Below are 10,000 nucleotides of genomic sequence, written 5' to 3'. Positions count from 1 at the left end.
TTTCTCTCTCCTTTCGTCGTTATTTACACCGGACGGACTCACGGCCGGCTCTAGCTGGGTGTCATATATATATACGTCCCACGCTCATGCTGCCACTAGCGCGCAACAGAGTAGGGTGTCAATGACAACGACACAGCATTGAAACGAGCTACACAAGCCGGTCTCTCTTGATACCAATGTAAACGAGCATTAAGTTATCTTCAGACTGCCCGATATTTTCGTCCTTTGGACTTTCCCAACGATTCCTTTTTTTCTTTTTTTTTTTTACACCACAGCGAAGACTTGAGGAAGCGTGATTAGCACGCTCGCATCCCTCCCTGTCCTACTACAACTGTGTGTGTGTGTGTGTAAAGAAAGAAAAAAGAATACATTGGCTTTCTCTCTATCGAGAAGATGGCCTACGCAACGCAGATCAAAGGCCTAATACGTGTAATATAATACGCGTCTGGCCGTGTATAAATCACGCACGAATGATCTGGTCGGGCCCAACTCTTCTCGTACGCTTATTTTTCCGTGTTGAGGCACTATCATAAAATCACACAAACCCCAACACGTGTGTGTCTTGGAAGGAAGATGGCCTACGCAACGCAGATCAAAGGCCTAATACGTGTAGTACACACGTCTGCCGTGTAAATCACGCACGAATGATCTGGTCGGGCCCAACTCTTCTCCACCACACCACATCCCAACTTTGTACATTTTTATATATTTTTGTGCGTTGGGGCACCTTCATAATCACAAACCCCAACAACACATATATCTCTCTCTCTTTGAAAGATTTGTTGTGGCCTACGCAACGCAGATCAAAGGCCTAATACGTGTAGTACACACGTCTGGCCGTGTAAATCACGCACGAATGATCTGGCGGGCTCAACAATATCTTTTTTTTTTATATGAATTCTTATCCACAAACTAATCGAATTCATTTTCTCTCCTCCTCTCCTCTCTCTTTGAGATATATTGGAACATTGTAATGATCCTTCCGCAGGTTCACCTACGGAAACCTTGTTACGACTTTTACTTCCTCTAAATAATCAAGTTTGGTCATCTTCCCGGCATCATCGGCAATGCCGAAACATTGCCGCGCACCAGTCCGAAGACCTCACTAAATCATTCAATCGGTAGTAGCGACGGGCGGTGTGTACAAAGGGCAGGGACGTAATCAACGCGAGCTTATGACTCGCGCTTACTGGGAATTCCTCGTTCATGGGGAATAATTGCAAGCCCCAATCCCTAGCACGAAGGAGGTTCAGCGGGTTACCCGGGCCTTTCGGCCAGGGAACACACGCTGATTCCTTCAGTGTAGCGCGCGTGCGGCCCAGAACATCTAAGGGCATCACAGACCTGTTATTGCTCAATCTCGTGCGGCTAGAAGCCGCCTGTCCCTCTAAGAAGATTTGTTTGTACGTTGGTAGTAAAAACCCCACCGGCAGAAGCCGAGAGCCTTCGAGATACCATAATTACGTCTATTTAGCAGGCTAGAGTCTCGTTCGTTATCGGAATTAACCAGACAAATCGCTCCACCAACTAAGAACGGCCATGCACCACCACCCACCGAATCAAGAAAGAGCTATCAATCTGTCAATCCTTCCGGTGTCCGGGCCTGGTGAGGTTTCCCGTGTTGAGTCAAATTAAGCCGCAGGCTCCACTCCTGGTGGTGCCCTTCCGTCAATTCCTTTAAGTTTCAGCTTTGCAACCATACTTCCCCCGGAACCCAAAAGCTTTGGTTTCCCGGAAGCTGCCCGCCGAGTCATCGTAGGAACTTCGGCGGATCGCTAGCTGGCATCGTTTATGGTTAGAACTAGGGCGGTATCTGATCGCCTTCGAACCTCTAACTTTCGTTCTTGATTAATGAAAACATTTTTGGCAAATGCTTTCGCTTCTGTCCGTCTTGCGACGATCCAAGAATTTCACCTCTAACGTCGCAATACGAATGCCCCCATCTGTCCCTATTAATCATTACCTCGGGGTTCCGAAAACCAACAAAATAGAACCGAGGTCCTATTCCATTATTCCATGCACACAGTATTCAGGCGAAGGTAGCCTGCTTTGAGCACTCTAATTTGTTCAAAGTAAACGTACCGGCCCACCTCGACACTCAGTGAAGAGCACCGCGATGGGATATTAGTTGGACCGCCCCGTGAAGAGCAAAGCCCACCGGTAGGACGTACCACATAATGCCAGTTAAACACCGCGAGCGATGAACCGACACTGTGACACACAGATTCAACTACGAGCTTTTTAACCGCAACAACTTTAATATACGCTATTGGAGCTGGAATTACCGCGGCTGCTGGCACCAGACTTGCCCTCCAATGGATCCTCGTTAAAGGATTTAAAGTGTACTCATTCCGATTACGGGGCCTCGGATGAGTCCCGTATCGTTATTTTTCGTCACTACCTCCCCGTGCCGGGAGTGGGTAATTTGCGCGCCTGCTGCCTTCCTTGGATGTGGTAGCCGTTTCTCAGGCTCCCTCTCCGGAATCGAACCCTGATTCCCCGTTACCCGTTACAACCATGGTAGGCGCAGAACCTACCATCGACAGTTGATAAGGCAGACATTTGAAAGATGCGTCGCCGGTGCTATAAGACCATGCGATCAGCACAAAGTTATTCAGAGTCACCAAAGCAAACGATGGACGAGTGTAAACACCCGCCACCGATTGGTTTTGATCTAATAAAAGCGTTCCTACCATCTCTGGTCGGAACTCTGTTTTGCATGTATTAGCTCTAGAATTACCACAGTTATCCAAGTAAATTTTAGTACGATCTAAGAAACCATAACTGATTTAATGAGCCATTCGCGGTTTCACCTTAATACGGCATGTACTGAGACATGCATGGCTTAATCTTTGAGACAAGCATATGACTACTGGCAGGATCAACCAGGGAACTATACAATATGTATATATAAAATGGACAAAATTTAAATCCTTTTCCATCGTCGCCTGTTTCATATATATATGTCAGGTCGACACACCATTTTTCTCTTTCAAATATGTACAAGTTTTGCCACATTCCGCGCTTGTAACATATCTTCTTTAACGCTCAATTTCTTTCATTTTTCTACCATACAGATATTTTACCGTACGCCCAAAAACGTACGTATTATATTTTTGTTCTATCATAAAATCACATTTTTCTACGTACGCCAGCTTCGTACGTTTCTATCTTTGCCTTCATAAAATCACAAGATAATTTTATCTTCAAGAGTCTCGCTATTAACATCTTGTAAGATAAATGTACGTCCCAGCTAAAACGTACAAATACTTCAAGTTAAGTAATAATATATCATCGCTATTGACAAATTTTTAAGATCCAAGACACAGTTCTCTCTATATGTTTTAATATTTTTTATGTACTCAAATATATTCAAAGGAAAAAGTACATGGGTGATGCCATAGTCGTGGAAGCGCGTACGCTCACGCTGATCTTCTGACCGCCGGAAGCACGAAACCTCTGATCTGGGCAAAATCGGCAAGCCGAGGAAGAACGGACAGGACACATGCTGGACTGGCGAGAAAGCGTGTTCTTCCGCTCGCGCTAGGCATTTCGATTTCTGACACCTCTTGATTTAAAAAATCAGTTTTTTGATAGTTTTCTCTCTCCACTGGGCTATTTCATTTTAGCCACAGTTTTCAATTGGTACGATTTGCTTCCAAATCTTACAGATGCATTTTAAAAAATTTTTCCATCGCTCGGACAGAAGAGTCGATTGCTCAGTGAGTACGAGTATACATACAAAGTGCATACGGGTAACCAACCCCGTAGGGCTTGCCACATATGGGCCATTCGGTCAAAGACACCGACCCGTGGCCACGCTGTGTGGAGAAAAGTCCGTAACGTAAACGGCACGAAACAGTCAGGACCGAAGCCCCGAAGGAGCTCTGAGACAGCTTCTCGACCGAGATCGTAGAATTGGCCCAAAACCCGCTCTGCTCCGTCCGCCTCGCACGGACCGTGTATCTCTTATAGATACCGAACGGCCGGCAAGGACGCCGGCGCCGCCGGCCGAATAGCACGCGCGCTTATGAGTGTAAACCGCTGCGGCAACAGACCGCCCGGCCGTGCTGTTGTAACATAGCGCGTGAACGAACGAAAAAAATTTTTATAGTAAACATTAAAATAAATTACACTACCGTAAACTAGACAAAAAATTACACATTTTTTCCCAATATGAAAATTTTCACAAACTTTTTAAAGTCCCATCGCATCGAGTAAACTTTTTTAATAACGCGTCCGCACGATTCTAAATGCTTAATCCATATGTGAAATCGTTCACTGATCACGAATATCGCATTTAAAAAAATTACAAAAATTTATTTTTCAAAATAATCAAAAAAAACCGAAAAATCACAAGAGTAAAGTACCATTATTTTAAACAACATGTCGTTCTAAATGCTTAATCCCTATGTAAAAAAGTTATTTAAGCAAGAATATGTAATCGAAAAAAATTAGAAAAATTTATTTTAGCCGTAAATCGAAAATAATGGGGACACCGGAGCTGTTCGAAGCGCCGAGACGCGCCGCGTACGGCCGAATATTTTCTAAGTCCCAACGTACCGATCAAGAGTAAAGTACCATTTTCCTACATTAGATTTCGTTCTAAATGCTTAATCCCTATGTAAAAACGTTAGTTAAGCAAGAATATCGTATTTTTAAAAAAATCTAATGATAGGATTTTCCAGAAAATTGAAAAAACCGAAAAATGTCAAGAGTAAAGTGCCATTTTCTGACATTAGATTTCGTTCTAAATGCTTAATCCCTATGTAGAAACGTTAGTTAAGCAAGAATATCGTATTTTTAAAAAAATCTAATGATAGGATTTTTCAGAAAATTGAAAAAACCGTAAAATGTCAAGAGTAAAGTGCCATTATTTTAAACAATGTATCGTTCTAAATGCTTAATCCCTATGTAAAAAAGTTATTTAAGCAAGAATATGTTATTGAAAAAAATTAGAAAAATTTATTTTAGCCGTAAATCGAAAATAATGGGGACACCGGAGCTGTTCGAAGCGCCGAGACGCGCCGCGTACGGCCGAATATTTTCAAAGTCCCAACGTACCGGTCAAGAGTAAAGTACCATTTTCCTACATTAGATTTCGTTCTAAATGCTTAATCCCTATGTAAAAACGTTAGTTAAGCAAGAATATCGTATTTTTAAAAAAATCTAATGATAGGATTTTCCAGAAAATTGAAAAAACCGAAAAATGTCAAGAGTAAAGTGCCATTTTCTGACATTAGATTTCGTTCTAAATGCTTAATCCCTATGTAGAAACGCTAGTTAAGCAAGAATATCGTATTTTTAAAAAAATCTAATGGTAGGATTTTTCAGAAAATTGAAAAAACCGTAAAATGTCAAGAGTAAAGTGCCCTTATTTTAAACATTATATCGTTCTAAATGCTTAATCCCTATGTAAAAAAGTTATCTAAGCAAGAATATGTTATTGAATAAAATGAGAAAAATTTATTTTAGCCGTAAATCGAAAATAATGGGTCGAGCGAATCGGTCGATTGCGCCGAGACGCGCTATGATGCAACAGACGAGCGATTGGAACGCCCGAATATTTTCAAAGTCCCAACGTACCGGTCAAGAGTAAAGTACCATTTTCCTACATTAGATTTCGTTCTAAATGCTTAATCCCTATGTAAAAACGTTAGTTAAGCAAGAATATCGTATTTTTAAAAAAATCTAATGATAGGATTTTCCAGAAAATTGAAAAAACCGAAAAATGTCAAGAGTAAAGTGCCATTTTCTGACATTAGATTTCGTTCTAAATGCTTAATCCCTATGTAGAAACGTTAGTTAAGCAAGAATATCGTATTTTTAAAAAAATCTAATGGTAGGATTTTTCAGAAAATTGAAAAAACCGTAAAATGTCAAGAGTAAAGTGCCCTTATTTTAAACATTATATCGTTCTAAATGCTTAATCCCTATGTAAAAAAGTTATCTAAGCAAGAATATGTTATTGAATAAAATGAGAAAAATTTATTTTAGCCGTAAATCGAAAATAATGGGTCGAGCGAATCGGTCGATTGCGCCGAGACGCGCTATGATGCAACAGACGAGCGATTGGAACGCCCGAATATTTTCAAAGTCCCAACGTACCGGTCAAGAGTAAAGTACCATTTTCCTACATTAGATTTCGTTCTAAATGCTTAATCCCTATGTAAAAACGTTAGTTAAGCAAGAATATCGTATTTTTAAAAAAATCTAATGATAGGATTTTCCAGAAAATTGAAAAAACCGAAAAATGTCAAGAGTAAAGTGCCATTTTCTGACATTAGATTTCGTTCTAAATGCTTAATCCCTATGTAGAAACGTTAGTTAAGCAAGAATATCGTATTTTTAAAAAAATCTAATGATAGGATTTTCCAGAAAATTGAAAAAACCGTAAAATGTCAAGAGTAAAGTGCCCTTATTTTAAACAATGTATCGTTCTAAATGCTTAATCCATATGTAAAAAAGTTATTTAAGCAGGAATATGTTATTGAATAAAATGAGAAAAATTTATTTTAGCCGTAAATCGAAAATAATGGATCGAGCGAATCGGTCGATTGCGCCGAGACGCGCTATGATGCAACAGACGAGCGATTGGAACGCCCGAATATTTTCAAAGTCCCAACGTACCGATCAAGAGTAAAGTACCATTTTCCTACATTAGATTTCGTTCTAAATGCTTAATCCCTATGTAAAAACGTTAGTTAAGCAAGAATATCGTATTTTTAAAAAAATCTAATGATAGGATTTTCCAGAAAATTGAAAAAACCGAAAAATGTCAAGAGTAAAGTACCATTTTCCTACATTAGATTTCGTTCTAAATGCTTAATCCCTATGTAAAAACGTTAGTTAAGCAAGAATATCGTATTTTTAAAAAAATCTAATGATAGGATTTTCCAGAAAATTGAAAAAACCGAAAAATGTCAAGAGTAAAGTGCCATTTTCTGACATTAGATTTCGTTCTAAATGCTTAATCCCTATGTAGAAACGTTAGTTAAGCAAGAATATCGTATTTTTAAAAAAATCTAATGGTAGGATTTTTCAGAAAATTGAAAAAACCGTAAAATGTCAAGAGTAAAGTGCCCTTATTTTAAACATTATATCGTTCTAAATGCTTAATCCCTATGTAAAAAAGTTATCTAAGCAAGAATATGTTATTGAATAAAATGAGAAAAATTTATTTTAGCCGTAAATCGAAAATAATGGGTCGAGCGAATCGGTCGATTGCGCCGAGACGCGCTATGATGCAACAGACGAGCGATTGGAACGCCCGAATATTTTCAAAGTCCCAACGTACCGATCAAGAGTAAAGTACCATTTTCCTACATTAGATTTCGTTCTAAATGCTTAATCCCTATGTAAAAACGTTAGTTAAGCAAGAATATCGTATTTTTAAAAAAATCTAATGATAGGATTTTCCAGAAAATTGAAAAAACCGAAAAATGTCAAGAGTAAAGTGCCATTTTCTGACATTAGATTTCGTTCTAAATGCTTAATCCCTATGTAGAAACGTTAGTTAAGCAAGAATATCGTATTTTTAAAAAAATCTAATGGTAGGATTTTTCAGAAAATTGAAAAAACCGTAAAATGTCAAGAGTAAAGTGCCCTTATTTTAAACATTATATCGTTCTAAATGCTTAATCCCTATGTAAAAAAGTTATCTAAGCAAGAATATGTTATTGAATAAAATGAGAAAAATTTATTTTAGCCGTAAATCGAAAAAAAGACTGTTCGTTTCTCTGTCTCACTCGCGCGATCGAAGTATTGATGTTTCCCGGCAAAGTAATGGGATATTAATTAAACTTTATACACGAAATTACTCGTTTTGATCCCCGCTACACAGCCGTATACTTTTTATAATTTTGTGGAATCGGGAACCTTGAAATATTTAACATAACGCGGATCGACTGTCTCTGTCTCTTTCTAGATCGGAATAATCGATGTTTCCCGGCAAACTATTGGGAGATTAATTAAACTTTATACATGAAATTACTCGTTTTGGTCCCCGCTACACAGCCGTATACTTTTTATAATTTTGTGGAATCGGGAACCTTGAAATATTTAACATAACGCGGATCGACTGTCTCTGTCTCTTTCTAGATCGGAATTATCGATGTTTCCCGGAAAACTATTCGGAGATTAATTAAACTTTATACACGAAATTACTCGTTTTGATCCCCGCTACACAGCCGTATACTTTTTATAATTTTGTGGAATCGGTAACCTTGAGATATTTAACATAACGCGGATCGACTGTCTCTGTCTCTTTCTAGATCGGAATTATCGATGTTTCCCGGCAAACTATTGGGAGATTATTTAAACTTTATACATGAAATTACTCGTTTTGATCCCCGCTACACAGCCGTATACTTTTTATAATTTTGTGGAATCGGTAACCTGGAGATATTTAACATAACGCGGATCGACTGTCTCTGTCTCTTTCTAGATCGGAATTATCGATGTTTCCCGGAAAACTATTCGGAGATTAATTAAACTTTATACACGAAATTACTCGTTTTGATCCCCGCTACACAGCCGTATACTTTTTATAATTTTGTGGAATCGGTAACCTTGAGATATTTAACATAACGCGGATCGACTGTCTCTGTCTCTTTCTAGATCGGAATTATCGATGTTTCCCGGCAAACTATTGGGAGATTATTTAAACTTTATACATGAAATTACTCGTTTTGGTCCCCGCTACACAGCCGTATACTTTTTATAATTTTGTGGAATCGGGAACCTTGAAATATTTAACATAACGCGGATCGACTGTCTCTGTCTCTTTCTAGATCGGAATTATCAAGAGTAAAGTGCCATTTTCTGACATTAGATTTCGTTCTAAATGCTTAATCCCTATGTAGAAACGTTAGTTAAGCAAGAATATCGTATTTTTAAAAAAATCTAATGGTAGGATTTTTCAGAAAATTGAAAAAACCGTAAAATGTCAAGAGTAAAGTGCCCTTATTTTAAACATTATATCGTTCTAAATGCTTAATCCCTATGTAAAAAAGTTATCTAAGCAAGAATATGTTATTGAATAAAATGAGAAAAATTTATTTTAGCCGTAAATCGAAAAAAAGACTGTTCGTTTCTCTGTCTCACTCGCGCGATCGAAGTATTGATGTTTCCCGGCAAAGTAATGGGATATTAATTAAACTTTATACACGAAATTACTCGTTTTGATCCCCGCTACACAGCCGTATACTTTTTATAATTTTGTGGAATCGGGAACCTTGAAATATTTAACATAACGCGGATCGACTGTCTCTGTCTCTTTCTAGATCGGAATAATCGATGTTTCCCGGCAAACTATTGGGAGATTAATTAAACTTTATACATGAAATTACTCGTTTTGGTCCCCGCTACACAGCCGTATACTTTTTATAATTTTGTGGAATCGGGAACCTTGAAATATTTAACATAACGCGGATCGACTGTCTCTGTCTCTTTCTAGATCGGAATTATCGATGTTTCCCGGAAAACTATTCGGAGATTAATTAAACTTTATACACGAAATTACTCGTTTTGATCCCCGCTACACAGCCGTATACTTTTTATAATTTTGTGGAATCGGTAACCTTGAGATATTTAACATAACGCGGATCGACTGTCTCTGTCTCTTTCTAGATCGGAATTATCGATGTTTCCCGGCAAACTATTGGGAGATTATTTAAACTTTATACATGAAATTACTCGTTTTGATCCCCGCTACACAGCCGTATACTTTTTATAATTTTGTGGAATCGGTAACCTGGAGATATTTAACATAACGCGGATCGACTGTCTCTGTCTCTTTCTAGATCGGAATTATCGATGTTTCCCGGAAAACTATTCGGAGATTAATTAAACTTTATACACGAAATTACTCGTTTTGATCCCCGCTACACAGCCGTATACTTTTTATAATTTTGTGGAATCGGTAACCTTGAGATATTTAACATAACGCGGATCGACTGTCTCTGTCTCTTTCTAGATCGGAATTATCGATGTTTCCCGG

The 10,000-nt window shown here is 38.5% G+C and overlaps 1 non-coding gene across 1 annotated transcript; it reads right to left on the bottom strand.

Moving 5' to 3' along the window:
• Nucleotides 1-971: 971 nt before the first annotated feature.
• Nucleotides 972-2,892, bottom strand: LOC143260101 (small subunit ribosomal RNA). The gene has a single exon (XR_013034191.1). It is a non-coding gene; the product is annotated as a small subunit ribosomal RNA (ribosomal RNA).
• Between the last annotated feature and the right edge of the window lie 7,108 nt (nt 2,893-10,000).

The sequence above is a fragment of the Megalopta genalis genome, chromosome 9 (assembly GCF_051020955.1).
Source record: "Megalopta genalis isolate 19385.01 chromosome 9, iyMegGena1_principal, whole genome shotgun sequence".
NCBI lineage: Eukaryota > Metazoa > Arthropoda > Insecta > Hymenoptera > Halictidae > Megalopta > Megalopta genalis.
This window is presented reverse-complemented; position numbering and strand designations above follow the sequence as displayed.